Genomic DNA, 13,437 nt, shown 5'->3' on the forward strand with positions numbered 1-13,437 from the left:
CAAGGAATTCGCATATTCTCCTATGGAGATAGATGATAATTCTGAAGGTGAATATGTAATAAAAAAATAATAAAGGAACTATGATTTAATTCATTGTTTTTTTTCTTTTTTTCTTTTTCTAATCAATTTTGTAAAAAAAAATTGTGAAATCTACGAACGGAAATGAAGGAACAAACTACGTTCTCTTCGAATAAATGTTGTAAAAAAAATATCTTCAAATCAAGGGAGAAAATTTGATGATTTTCAATTTTTGTCAATTTATTATCATCAAATTACTTCCCTCACCATCACCGTCACCAACTTGGCAAGAGAATGATATTAAGGAAAACATTTTGATATTTGAAAATATTACATCCATTTATGAATTATATTTTTTTGTTAGCTTCGAATATATTATAACTGGCTACAAGCCATCAAGTCAAGAAATAGATCTTTTGAGCCAATTAGAGATTTCTGATGCCCAGGAGTGGAACGCTGAACAAGGTTTGAAGTATGTGACCGGTTATGTTGCCCATCGTTTTAAAGAAAAATATCCGTTCTTGGAAGATAAAAGTCGAATGTTGGTCACAACTGAAGAAGAAGATTATATTTCCATCTTATCAAGGGGAGGTCTGACTCATCCCTCCAAAGTATTCTTGGACGCAGCAAAAATAATGGAGCAAGAATTCAAAAAATTCCATCAGAAAAGTTTGAGCCCAGAAAAATACATTTTCAATATTCCACACGAGGTTTTGCTTTGTTTGGTTAGGACCAGAACCTACATTAGATTAAGAGCATTGAACAATCACATTTGTAACGAAAATAGGAAAAGAAAAGAGAAGAAACTGACGAAAATTTGTAATAAAAAATAATTTTAATTATATGTCTACTTTTTTCCTGTTCTCGAGACCTTGAGGAAAGCTCAACTTTATCATAACCCAGACAGCACATGATATTATTCGAATATTCTATACTCATGCTAAGAATGTACGTACTGAACATAATATACTGAGAATATCTCTATAATATCTCTTGTAGTATATCATTTTTCGTATATTCTTAGGATGTTTTCAGAACATCATTTGTAGTATATTATTTTTCATTATATTCTCAGAATATACTTTTACGTATATTCTCAGAATATACTTTTATATATATTCTTAGAATATACTGTAACTATCTTTTGCAGTATATTATTTCTCGTATATATATCGTATATTCTCAGTATATACTTTTACGTATATTCTCAGAATATACTTTTACATATATTCTTAGAATATACTGTTAGCATCTCTTACACACTTTACAGTATATTATTTCTCGTATATATATCGTATATTCTCAGAATATACTTTTACATATATTATCATAATATTCTTTTACATATATTCTTAGAATATACTGTTAGCATCTCTTACACATTTTACAGTATATTATTTCTCGTATATATATCGTATATTCTCTGAATATACTGTTACGTATATTCTCAAAATATACTTTTATATATGTTCTTAGAATATACTGTTGATATATTTTACAATAAATTATTTCTCGTATTTTCTCGTATATTTCAAGAATATCAAGAGGTAGTATCTCGCGCCTAGTTGACGGCGTAGCCGACTCCCGCTTTAGCGAGGCACCGCGTGTATCTTTACGCGAATCGGACAGTTGAGTCAATAGGTCTGTTCTTTTCAGTTGAACTGGCTGCACTAGTTCAGAGGTTGTCTTTTTCCTTCCAATGTTGAGCAAAAAAGACAACCTCTGAACTAGTGCAGCCAGTTCAGCTGAAAAGAACAGACCTTATTATAAATTTCGATACTTAAAAATACGCGAATTTATTGGCGGATATGTGTATAGCAACGCCATGTTGGATACGTAATTGCCGGTATTGCCGGCGCCCGGCGCTGGTTTCTTCCTCTTCCTTTGTGCTCGTGACGAGTGTGCAACACGCGTGTGGTTCTTCAAATTCTAATCGGTATTAATCGCAGGTAATTCTTTTTATTTAATTTAAAATGAATGAAATTTTCAACTCTATAAAAGATATTTTCAAGATATATTATTTATTATTTTTTGTTAATACTTGATATAGTTTACGATAAAATATACGTTATTGCAAATTAACCTCAAAATCGCATATTTTTGGAACTTGTCTATTTTATTGCATGAATTTATAAAAATATTTATTTTTAAATACTGCTTATTCTTAAAAAATTGTCCAATATTGCAACATTGTCAAAAAAATAAGTGCAAGCTGAATACTTTATTATTAATAAAAATTGCAAAATCGTTATTCGAAATATGATATGTACACTGAATATATAACAAAAATTTAACATATCTATTACTTTTTTGCAGGACAAACAGAAGCCTCATCAGCAAAGCTGATTATCGCTACACATATTGTGTGTGAAGAAAGATCAGATGAACAAAAATTGATGATATTTGGAAATTTCTTCGAAAATATTGAGTTTCTCCAGTTTTCAGGTAAGTACTTTGTATTTTTGGTCAATTGAAAATTTTCAGAAGTAACGTGCATTCCCACTAAACACTAAGTAACAGTAATATAACATTGATGTTATAATTTCCCACTCAACAATGTAACATGCCTTGTAATGCATCAGTTACATTGTTGAGTGCGAAATTATAACATCGATGTTATATTACTGTTACTTAGGCCTGATTGCACCAACGTCATTATGGTTTTAAGCGAGACTTAAATATATGTTCGTCTTTATTTATTTAAAAGGAAAGATAAAGATAGATACATATTTAAGTCTCACTTAAAGCTAAAATAATGTTGGTGCAATCGGGCCTTACTGTTTAGTGGGTTAGGACGTATATTTATTATATCCATGTGTGTTATAATTGATTTGCGCATGTGTTAAAATGCTTTATTGTTAATCAGATAATATATTATTGATAAATATGATTTCTGTTGCATATATTTTCTCATTTTTAATAGATGTGATTGATTATATGTTATGCGCAAGTCAATTACAAACATGGATATTCATGTGTGTAATATTGAGTTGTGCATAACATATAATCAATCACATCTATTAAAAATGAGAAAATATATGCAACAGAAATCATATTTATTAATGATATTATTTGATTAATAATGAAGCACGTTAACAATTGATAAAAATTCTTTATTTTCATTAAAAGACGACCAAACTGGCTATGATTATAATAGTAGATCACTAAGGCCCGATTGCACCAACATTATTTTAGTTTTAAGTGAGACTTACATATGTATCTATCTTTATTCTTCTTTCTAAATAAATAAAGACAAACATATATTTAAGTTTCGCTTAAAATCAAAATGACGTTGGTACAATCGAGCCTAAGTGATCTATTATTACAATCATAGGCAGTTTGGTCGTCTTTTAATGAAAATAAAGAATTTATATTATCACTGGCGATACAATCTATTTTTAATTGATAACAATTTTAATAATAATTTATATTGTTATATTTTAAGTATTACTTTATTCATAATTAAATGAATTATTAATTAAATTAATATCATAATTAAATTAGTTTCATTATTGCCATAACATTTTATGTAATACATTTTATTTAATATATAATGTTATATTATAATAATTATAATTGTTGGATAATAACAATTATAATAATGATTTAAACAGATTTAAAATGAATCGAAAGCGTCTAAAGAAAGACATCTCAAATATATCAAAACATCAATTAAGTAGATTGGTTAAACAAAAATCAGAATTTATTTCTAAGACTGTGTTAAATGTGACTGCCATACCATCACATAAGAATAATAATAAACTCACGAACAATGAGGAAAATATCATAGAAATTAATTCTGACAAGACAGATATTCAAAGCGATGCACAAGTAATTGAAAAAGACTATGTTTCTAATGAAAGGAACAACGATATGTTAGTAAATTATGAGCATTTCAGTATAGATGAATATGTAAATGAACATAATTTAAATTCCATGCAATACAATACAAGTATTGTGAAGAATCAATAGTACAAGTGACATCTGAAAATGCATACTTGACAAACAGCAATTTCAAAAATGATCTTGTTGTCTGGGCTGCGGAATATCAAATTAAACATAATGCTCTAAAAGCATTACTTTTGAAATTAAGACAGCATTCTTGTTTCTCGACATTGTTGAAAGATCCACGATCACTTTTAAAAACGCCAAAAACACAAACAATACGTGTAGTAGTACCAGGGATATATTACCATTTTGGATTACTAAATGTTATAGCAGATGCATTGAAATTACAAAAAGAGATTGATTGTGTCAAAATAGCTATAAACATTGATGGATTACCATTGTCAAAATCGTCTCAACAACAATTTTGGCCTATATTAGGCTCAATCCTTCCCTATAACAATGTATTTATCATCGGAATTTATTATGGAAATGAGAAACCAGCAGATGCAAATGATTTTTTATAAGATTTCGTTAACGAAGCAATAGAAATATGTGAGAATGGTATTTACATTGATAATCGTAATATACAATGTAGAATTGAAGCATTGATATGCGATGCACCAGCCAAAGCATTTACTTTATGCATAAAAGGTCATACAGGATATTCCAGTTGTACTAAGTGCATTACTGAAGGAGAATACATAAAAAATCGGATGTTTTCCGCAAACGGATGCGCCACTTAGAACAGATGAGGATTTTATTCAGAAAGTTGATGATAATTATCATAACTCAGATGTAACATGCAGCTTGTTAAAAATACCTCATTTTAAACCTGTCACAAACGTACCTTTAGATTACATGCACTTAGTATGTTTAGGAATCATGCGAAAATTAATATATTTATGGCTTGGTGGAGATTTACATTACCGTGTACAACATAGAGCAGTAAAAGAAATTTCTACACGTTTATTGGAATTGAAACCATCAATACCTTCAGAATTTGCTAGAAAACCACGAGGGTTGGATTGTGTAAAATTGTGGAAAGCCACAGAGTATAGATTAATACTATTATAATATACGAGTATAGATTAAACTATTATATACAGGGCCAGTGGCCTTTAAATCTATTTTAAAAAACAATCTATACACACATTTTATGATATTTCATGTAATTATCAGAATTATGTCTTCCAAAGATTTACATGAATATTTATCCTATGCGCAAGAATTAATTTTATTTTTCATTAAAAAATTTGTTAAACTTTATGGAGCCCACAACGTTTCGCACAATGTTCATTGTCTTATGCATCTTGTAGACGATGTTAAGAACTTTGGATCACTTGACAATTTCAGCGCATTTAAGTTCGAAAATTATATGCAACAATTAAAGAAATTACTTAGAAAACCCGAAAAGCCATTACAACAAGTAGTACGAAGATGTACTGAGAAAGACATGAACTTAGATATATCACTATTACGAAATATTTCGTCAGATTCTATTTTAACACATCCAAATCTATCGTCATTACATTGTGATGGTCCACTTACATTTGATTGCAATAATCCGCAATACAAAGTTATTAAATATAGTGGAATCACATTCAAAGTTGGATCACTTGCAAATAATTGTTGTGGTTTAAGCGATGGTACTATTGTTTGTATCGAAAATGTGGCGCACTGTAAAGAACGAAACATTCCTATGATTTAGGATATGAATTTTTGGAAAAAAAGGATGTATTTGGCGTTCCTTGTCCATCTTCTTTGCTTGGAATATATTCTGTACATGTATTATCACGTTTGAAATCGTGGCCATTAGAAACTGTGATAAGGAAATATGTAAAATTACCTTGTGGAAGCAATAAATTTGCAGTTTTTCCACTATTACATATTGAAACGTAATATGCTCATTGGTATGGTACTAGGATGGCTGAAAAAAAGTATTCTATTATTGAATTTGAAGATGGGGTCCAAATTATTCCAAATAATTGGTTCACCGCAGATTTTAAAAAAGCTTTTTGGCCACATTATACAAATAATCGACGATATGATACAGCAGTTAAACTAATGGAATCGCCAGACTCTACATGGTTGGAACATCCAGTCAAAAAAATATTCGGGACATTTTGTAAGTGGTTTTTTTAATTATATAGTTTTCTTTTTATTCTGATCTTTTTATTAAAATTAAATTAATAGTTGTGTAATATATGTAAAATAACTATATAGATTTTAAATATTGCAACATTTTGTACGTTATTTCTTTAAAGATTATTTTGGACTATCTCTCAAAAAGAATAAAAATTTGTTTATTTGTTTATTGTATGATAATAAATTAAGTGATTCAGATTATACATTAAAAAACGCTATATTTCTTTTTTATTTAAAAATGATAACATTAATAGCTATCAATTTTATTTATTTATCTTATTTTTCCCACATTTTATGAATAGAAATAATAATTTTAAGAGTATAAATGAATATTAATGCTACCATATTTATATTATTCGCAAGTGTGAAAACATTGAAATTTTATATTCTCATAAACAGTTAATTTTCAATGGTTGGAAGTAATAAAGGTCCAAGATATACACGAAGAAATATAGCATTTTCGACTATACCTGGTTTACTAGCGGCTTACCAAGTCCAGTCAAAAACGTTAATAGATTGATTAAAATAATATAACATTTTTCAGCTTGCTATGAAAAAGCGAGGAAAAAATTAAAGGATGTCGAAGACTTATCAGATATAAATTCATCTTGTACTGAAACAGAAGAATATTTTAAAAAATCCCGAAAAATCAGAGCCGCTAAAGTAGTGAATGACTCATCATTAAATAGTAGTGATGAATTTTCTGAAGCAGACGAAATATTCAAAGATATTCCTAAAGTTCCGGAGAAACAAATAACGACTACACGTACTAAAATAAAAAACTTGTCAAGCAAGAACAGAAACAAACAAACTGCCGATTTAAACATTGATTATGATTTAGGTATAGTATTAGTAATTTATGTTTTATTACATTATACATTATATACACATTATATTATATATTATTTTAATGTTGCAAGCATTCACATTCACATTATACAAAATCTTTTTTGGCATTTATGTTTTTATCTAATGTTTAATATATATATTCATGATAATTAATATTATTACAATAAAATCTTTTATTTTTAGAATCAGAATCACAAAACTCAAGAAAGAACAGAAGCAAACAAACCGCCGATTTAAACGTTCATGATGATTTAGGTATAATATTAGTAATTTATGTTTTATTACACATTATACATTATATACACATTATATTATATATTATTTTAATGTTGCAAGCATTCACATTCACATTCACATTATACAAAATCTTTTTTGGCATTTCTGTTTTTTATCTAATGTTCAATATATATATTCATGATAATTAATATTATTACAATAAAATCTTTTGTTATTTTTAGAATCAGAATCAGAATCATAAAACTCAAGCAAGAACAGAAGCAAACAAACCACCGATTTAAGCTTTGATAATGATTTAGGTATAATATTATTAGTAATTTATGTTTTTTATTTCATTATACACATTATTATATATACACATTATTATATTATATATTATTTTAACGTTGCAAATTCACATTCATAATTATACAAAATCTTTTTTGACATTTCTGTTTTATCTAATGTATAATATATATATTCATGATAATTAATTAATATTATTACAATAAAATCTTTTGTTATTTTTAGAATCAGAATCAGAATCACAAAACTTGTCAACCAGAAGCAATCAACAAACTGCCGATCCAACCAATGATGATTTAGGTATTAGTAACTTATATTTTTAATTGTGTTTTTAATTTTTAATTGTGTAAAATTCACATTTTATTTATGTTTTTATAAGCATAAGTACAATATTTTCATTGATTTACAGAAACTAAAAATTTTCGCCAATTTGTTATTAAAAAACTAATAACTTTGGAGATGAAAATGAATATCATCCAAAGATATCAAAAGTTTGATCTACAAAGACAACCAGTTAATATATTGGATTCAGACGAAAATCAAGTCGATATTTTCCAAAACCTACCAGTCAAAAACGAAAATGAACTTGAAGCAATGGAAATAAAGTTAAACAACGACTCGACTTATAGAACATATATGGTAAGTTATATCTCTGTTTTTTTATTGCCTTTGTATTCTCCTTTGTTTATGATTAATTCGAAAGAGCCTTTTTATGTTTTTTATTTTGTTTTTTATTTATATAAAATAATTTTAAATCTATTAACGTTTTTGACTGGAATAATTGTAGCTATATTTTTGATGTTCTACATAGAATTTTATAAAAATAATTGTAATTCAATAATATTATAAAACAACTGAAAAATATTCTGAATGTAAATGTTTGAACGTTAAAAAATATAATATAGATAGATGAATATTAACGGGCAAGAGAATTTTTTACAAATATTTTAAAGTAGCATATTACTTTAAGACTAAGATAGTAACATTTTCATAAAAGTTTATTTGTATTTAGATTTCCACCATAATAATTTTCTATAGATTTCTCAGGATTTGAGTTTTCATTACAGTATATCTTCATTATAGCATCATTAATAGAAAGCTTTTTAAAGTAAAACTAAATCAATCAATAACACTAAAATATTCAACTGATATTAACAGTAATAATATATTGATTATAGATTAAACAATTAGCCCGAATGATGTGTAAAGATACGAAAACTTCATGCATTCGGCTTATGAGGCAGATTTTTTCAAACGAGTTGGCAATGAAGTTGGTATGGAGCAAAGAAGAAAAGTATCTTCTCAAACCTACAATTGTGTAAAATAATTATGTGTAAGTAAAATAAATTCAGAATTACAATTTTGAATTTTGAATTATTTAACGGCATAATTTTTTATATAAATATAATATATATATACATTTATAAATATATCTAGTGCAATTTATTTATTGAAGAAACTTTTTTTACAAATATTAGTATTTTAAACAATTTTTTTATATTGACATTGAAACAAATTTGTTCTTATATTTTGTAATCGATTTAAACTAATTGTTTGGAAAGTAATTAATACTTACAAATTACTAATGTTTAAAAATTAATATCTTTCAGGTGTGATAAGAAACTCCCATGCAAATGCAACAGATGATCAAATTTCGAATCCGATAAAAATTTGGTTAGCTCATGCAAAGGAGCGTGCTACAAAAGAAGCTGCAAAAGAAGCTGTAACAAATGATATTTGAAGATATATTTTGATAGTTCCTAATCAGTGGCGTCACAGTTTTGGCTCCCCCGCAAAAAATTTTTTGGACCCCTCTTACACACGTATACATATAATCATCATTTTGTTTTTAGCTTGAATTTTTGTTTCGGCAAAGTTTTAATTTTCATTTATTAAAAATATGATACTTTAAAGTTTTCATTTGATACATACACAGAGACTATACAGTACCGGCCAAAATTATATCACCTTTTGACTTTTTCAGCATAACTTCTTTTAAAGTGCACGGATCTTTACACGAATCATGTTTTGAAGGATGGTATAACATTGAATTATAATTCAATATGTTATACCGTCTTTCAAAACATGTTATGATTCGTGTAGAGATCCGTGCACTTTAAAACAAGTTATGCTGAAAAGGTCAAAAGGTGATATAATTTTGGCCGGTACTGTATATATATATACAGGGTGTAACTAAACAAACGTATACGAAGCACACCATCAGGTGCAGGACAACAAACTAAATCGAAAAGTCCCGAGCCATTTTTTTATCTGAGCTTTATTTTTTACGCTATAAATTGTTAAAGTTTGCCAATCAGCGCGTGACTACAACGGAAGGCAGCGTAGGCGCCGCCTACTGGGTGGGGAGCGCGGGATCGGAGAGTAGCGAGACAAAGTGGGGCGAAGCGAATGTAGCATGTCTCTGCTCTTTTTTGTACGTTTTGCGTAGCTCTTAAAATTTGATTATTCTCGATACTCTCGGCAGTGTGGAATATTTAATTTTTCCATCTCGTTAGCTGTCTCCATATTTGTGTTTAGAAATACTTTTTCTTTGAAGAGAAAGGTCACATGAGTTGTAGTCCGGAGATCGAGCAGGCCACGGACTAGTACTGAATCCTTCCCATTCTTGAGGAAAATGTTTATCGAAGTAATGGCGGATTATACTTTTGAATAAGATTCATTGAAATTAATATTAAAAGTGGTTCCGATAATTGGACTTAAATATTAAATTTATTTTAAGCGCAAAGTATGTTTTTATTTTTAACATATTTAACAAAAAAAAACTTTCTTGATGTATGAAAACATTATAATACATATGTATGTAGTAATGACTACTTTTATTAAGATTTTTAGTCTTGATGTGTGAACTTGATATAAAAATTAAGCCCTGAGAGTAGAATACAGTATTGAAACTGAGATAGCGATCTTCACAATTTCGATAGATTCTATTAAACTACGCAATAAAATAATAATTATGAACATTTGTATAATAATAAAATAAAAATAAATAATAATATAAATATAATAATAATAAAATAAGAGTAAAGATATATTATACATATTAAAAATAAATATTTTTATAATAAAAATAATTCTTACGTGCAGAATGGGCAAGTGCGTCATCGTGCATGAATATCGTAGCTCATCTATTTAATGTTACCTCTTCTAAATTATTCTCTGCCGGAACTAACAAATCTGGCAGATCATTTTGTAAGAAATCGAGACTACTTTTGACAGTTCAAGCGTGATAATATAAAAAGTTCGATCGAGATTTCCTGTCAATAAGTTTATATTAATAGGAAAAATAATTCAATAAGAACAATACTAGTAATAAAAGTAAACAGTAATATAACGATTACACATTATTTTTCTAGAGAGAAAATGTTTATTGCATTGATTAAATAAAAAAATAATTCAAATCGATAGACAGACGAAAGATAATAAAAAAAGTTACATTAGAGAAATGATTAAAAAGAAAACAATAAAAATAGTTTCAATTTAATTAATTTAAATTACAATTAAATTTTAATTTTATTTCAGTTTAAAATACCTACTTACGATTTGATTTCTCGGCAATCCATACCAAATATTTACTAAATTCGATGTTGAAAAGATCTCTCTCGAGTAAGAAATAGATTTCCAAATGGCTGCAGTAATGATAATGATAAGAGAATGTGGATATTAAACATTCCTAAAATGTTTCTTGTAAATGTACATTTATCGACATACAAAATTCGACTTCTATAATTTGGTTTTTACTAGATTTAAATAATATTCAGCGAAAATCACGCGAGGCTGATAATATCGTGGAACTAAATGTTGTACTTTTGTATAATAATACGAATGCTGCTCATTTTCTTTAAGCATTCAGTAAACATTCATATACGATATACTAAACTGACGAGCAATAGATCTTGTATTTAATGTGGGATTATTGCGGAAGACAATTATAATAGCATCTTCCATCACAAGATTGTGTACCTCCATCTCTATTATTCGGTAAAACGCTACCAGTTTCTCGTAGTCGTCGAACAGCACCAACTATTACGTTTAAATTTGGATGATCATGTCAATTCGGATATAAATTAACATTTTCTACTGCAGAGAGAGAGAAAGAGAGAGAGAGACCGCGCAGGTGCAGCCTGTTCTCCACTTGTAAAATATAAACGAATCATATCGCAATAATCTTATGTATAATAAAAGCGCATGAGATTATTAAATAGTCTTATAACGTAACAACGAATAGTTGAAATGTTCAAAAAAAAAGATCAGATTTATATTTTTTCTTTCTTTAATATTTTTGTTATTTATAAAGAATCTTTTCTAGTGCTTTGTTTTGATACGTATGTATGTATGTTCATCTTTATGTATTGTATGTATGAAAACAAAGCACAAGCGCGAAGGTTCTTATAAACAAAATCTTCTGATCATTTCAATTATTCATTGTTATGCTTTTATAAGTGAACGATCTTTTATAAGTGACCATTTAATAATGATGGTGATTCTTATAAAATTAGGCACAATGAAAAAGAATCGTATACTTTATTTTGATAGAACACAGACGGGGGTACAGATAGACGAGCGCCCTCGGAAGACTAGAAAACGGAAGTGAACTAAAAGATTAATACTTATCGACCGACAAACATAAACTCATATGGCGCGATCATAAACTCTAACACCCCCACTTGATCTCTATTGTAACTCAAATAAGCCCATACCGCGTCGACATAAATTGTTTTTCTCATAAAAAACTGCTTTAGTTAAAGAATCTGCTATCATTTCTTTCGTGTTTAAATACTCTAATGACACTATCTTCTCCGATATTTTCTCTCTTATGAAATGATATCGCGTTGCTATGTGTTTAGACCTAGCTCGGTAAGCGGTGCTATAGGCTAACTTAATCGCGCTTTGATTATCGGTTTTAATTATTGTTTCTTTCGCGACAAGTTCTGGAGCAATTTCACCGATTAATTGTCGAAGCCAGATTGCTTCTTGGCAAGCCGCGGAAATTGACATATATTCCGCTTCTGTGGAGGATAATGCAATGGACGTCTGCTTCTTGCTACTCCATGTTATTGCTGCGCCTTGAAGCACAAACAGGTAGCCCGTGGTTGAACGCCTGTCGTCGATGTCTCCAGCCCAGTCCGCATCATAAAAGCCTTGTGGTGTTGGATCAGCGTCGCGAGAATATATTAGAGTGTAATTCCGAGTGCCTTTTAGATATCGGAACAGTCTTTTTACAGCGGCCCAGTGCACTTTACCCGGATTCTCTGAATAGGCGCTGAGATATGTTATCGCATGAGCGATATCCGGGCGTGTACCTTGACAGAGGAACATTACGCTGCCGAGCGCTTCTCTGTATGGTATCTTCTCCATGTCTTTGACTTCATCTTGAGTCTTCGGGGCCATACTTTTGTCCAGCCGTTGGTTTGGATCTAACGGTGTGCGTGCAGGGTTGCAGTCACACATATTGAACTTTCTCAGTATATTGTCGATGAATGTAGCTTGATTGATGAAGATCTTACCCTGTTTCCTATTTCTGTGGACCTGCATTCCGAGAAGATTTCGAACAGGGCCTAAGTCTCTCATCTCGAATTTCGTGTGTAGTTGCTCCTTGACCAAGTTCTTTTCTTTCACGTCGTTGGAAAGGAGTAATAGATCATCTACGTAAACTCCGATGAGTGTTAATTTGCCGGCGTGATGTTTGACGTAGATTGCTTGATCCACATTCGATTTGGTGAATCCAAGGCTTCTCAGTGTTGAGTCAAGTTTGCGGTTCCATTCGAAGCTACCTTGTTTGAGGCCGTATAATGGTCTCTTTAAAAGGCATACTTTTGACTCTTCCCCTTTTGTGATCATCCCCTCTGGCTGTTCCATGTATATTTCTTCTGTTAAATCTCCTTGCAAGAAGGCCGTCACTACGTCCAGATGATCCATTTCTAGGTCCATCCTTGCTGCAAGGGCAAGGAGTACACGTATGCTCGCATACCTCACTATAGGAGAATATGTCTCTTC

General features: G+C 29.6%; 1 pseudogene; it reads left to right on the plus strand.

Moving 5' to 3' along the window:
* The first annotated feature begins 7,643 nt into the window (after nucleotides 1-7,643).
* On the plus strand, nucleotides 7,644-9,435 carry LOC145940208 (uncharacterized; annotated as a pseudogene).
* The last annotated feature ends 4,002 nt before the right edge of the window (nucleotides 9,436-13,437 follow it).

Source organism: Prenolepis imparis, unplaced genomic scaffold (genome assembly GCF_030444845.1).
Source record: "Prenolepis imparis isolate NDT839.2.m4 unplaced genomic scaffold, iyPreImpa1.0 SCAF_9, whole genome shotgun sequence".
Classification (NCBI taxonomy): domain Eukaryota; kingdom Metazoa; phylum Arthropoda; class Insecta; order Hymenoptera; family Formicidae; genus Prenolepis; species Prenolepis imparis.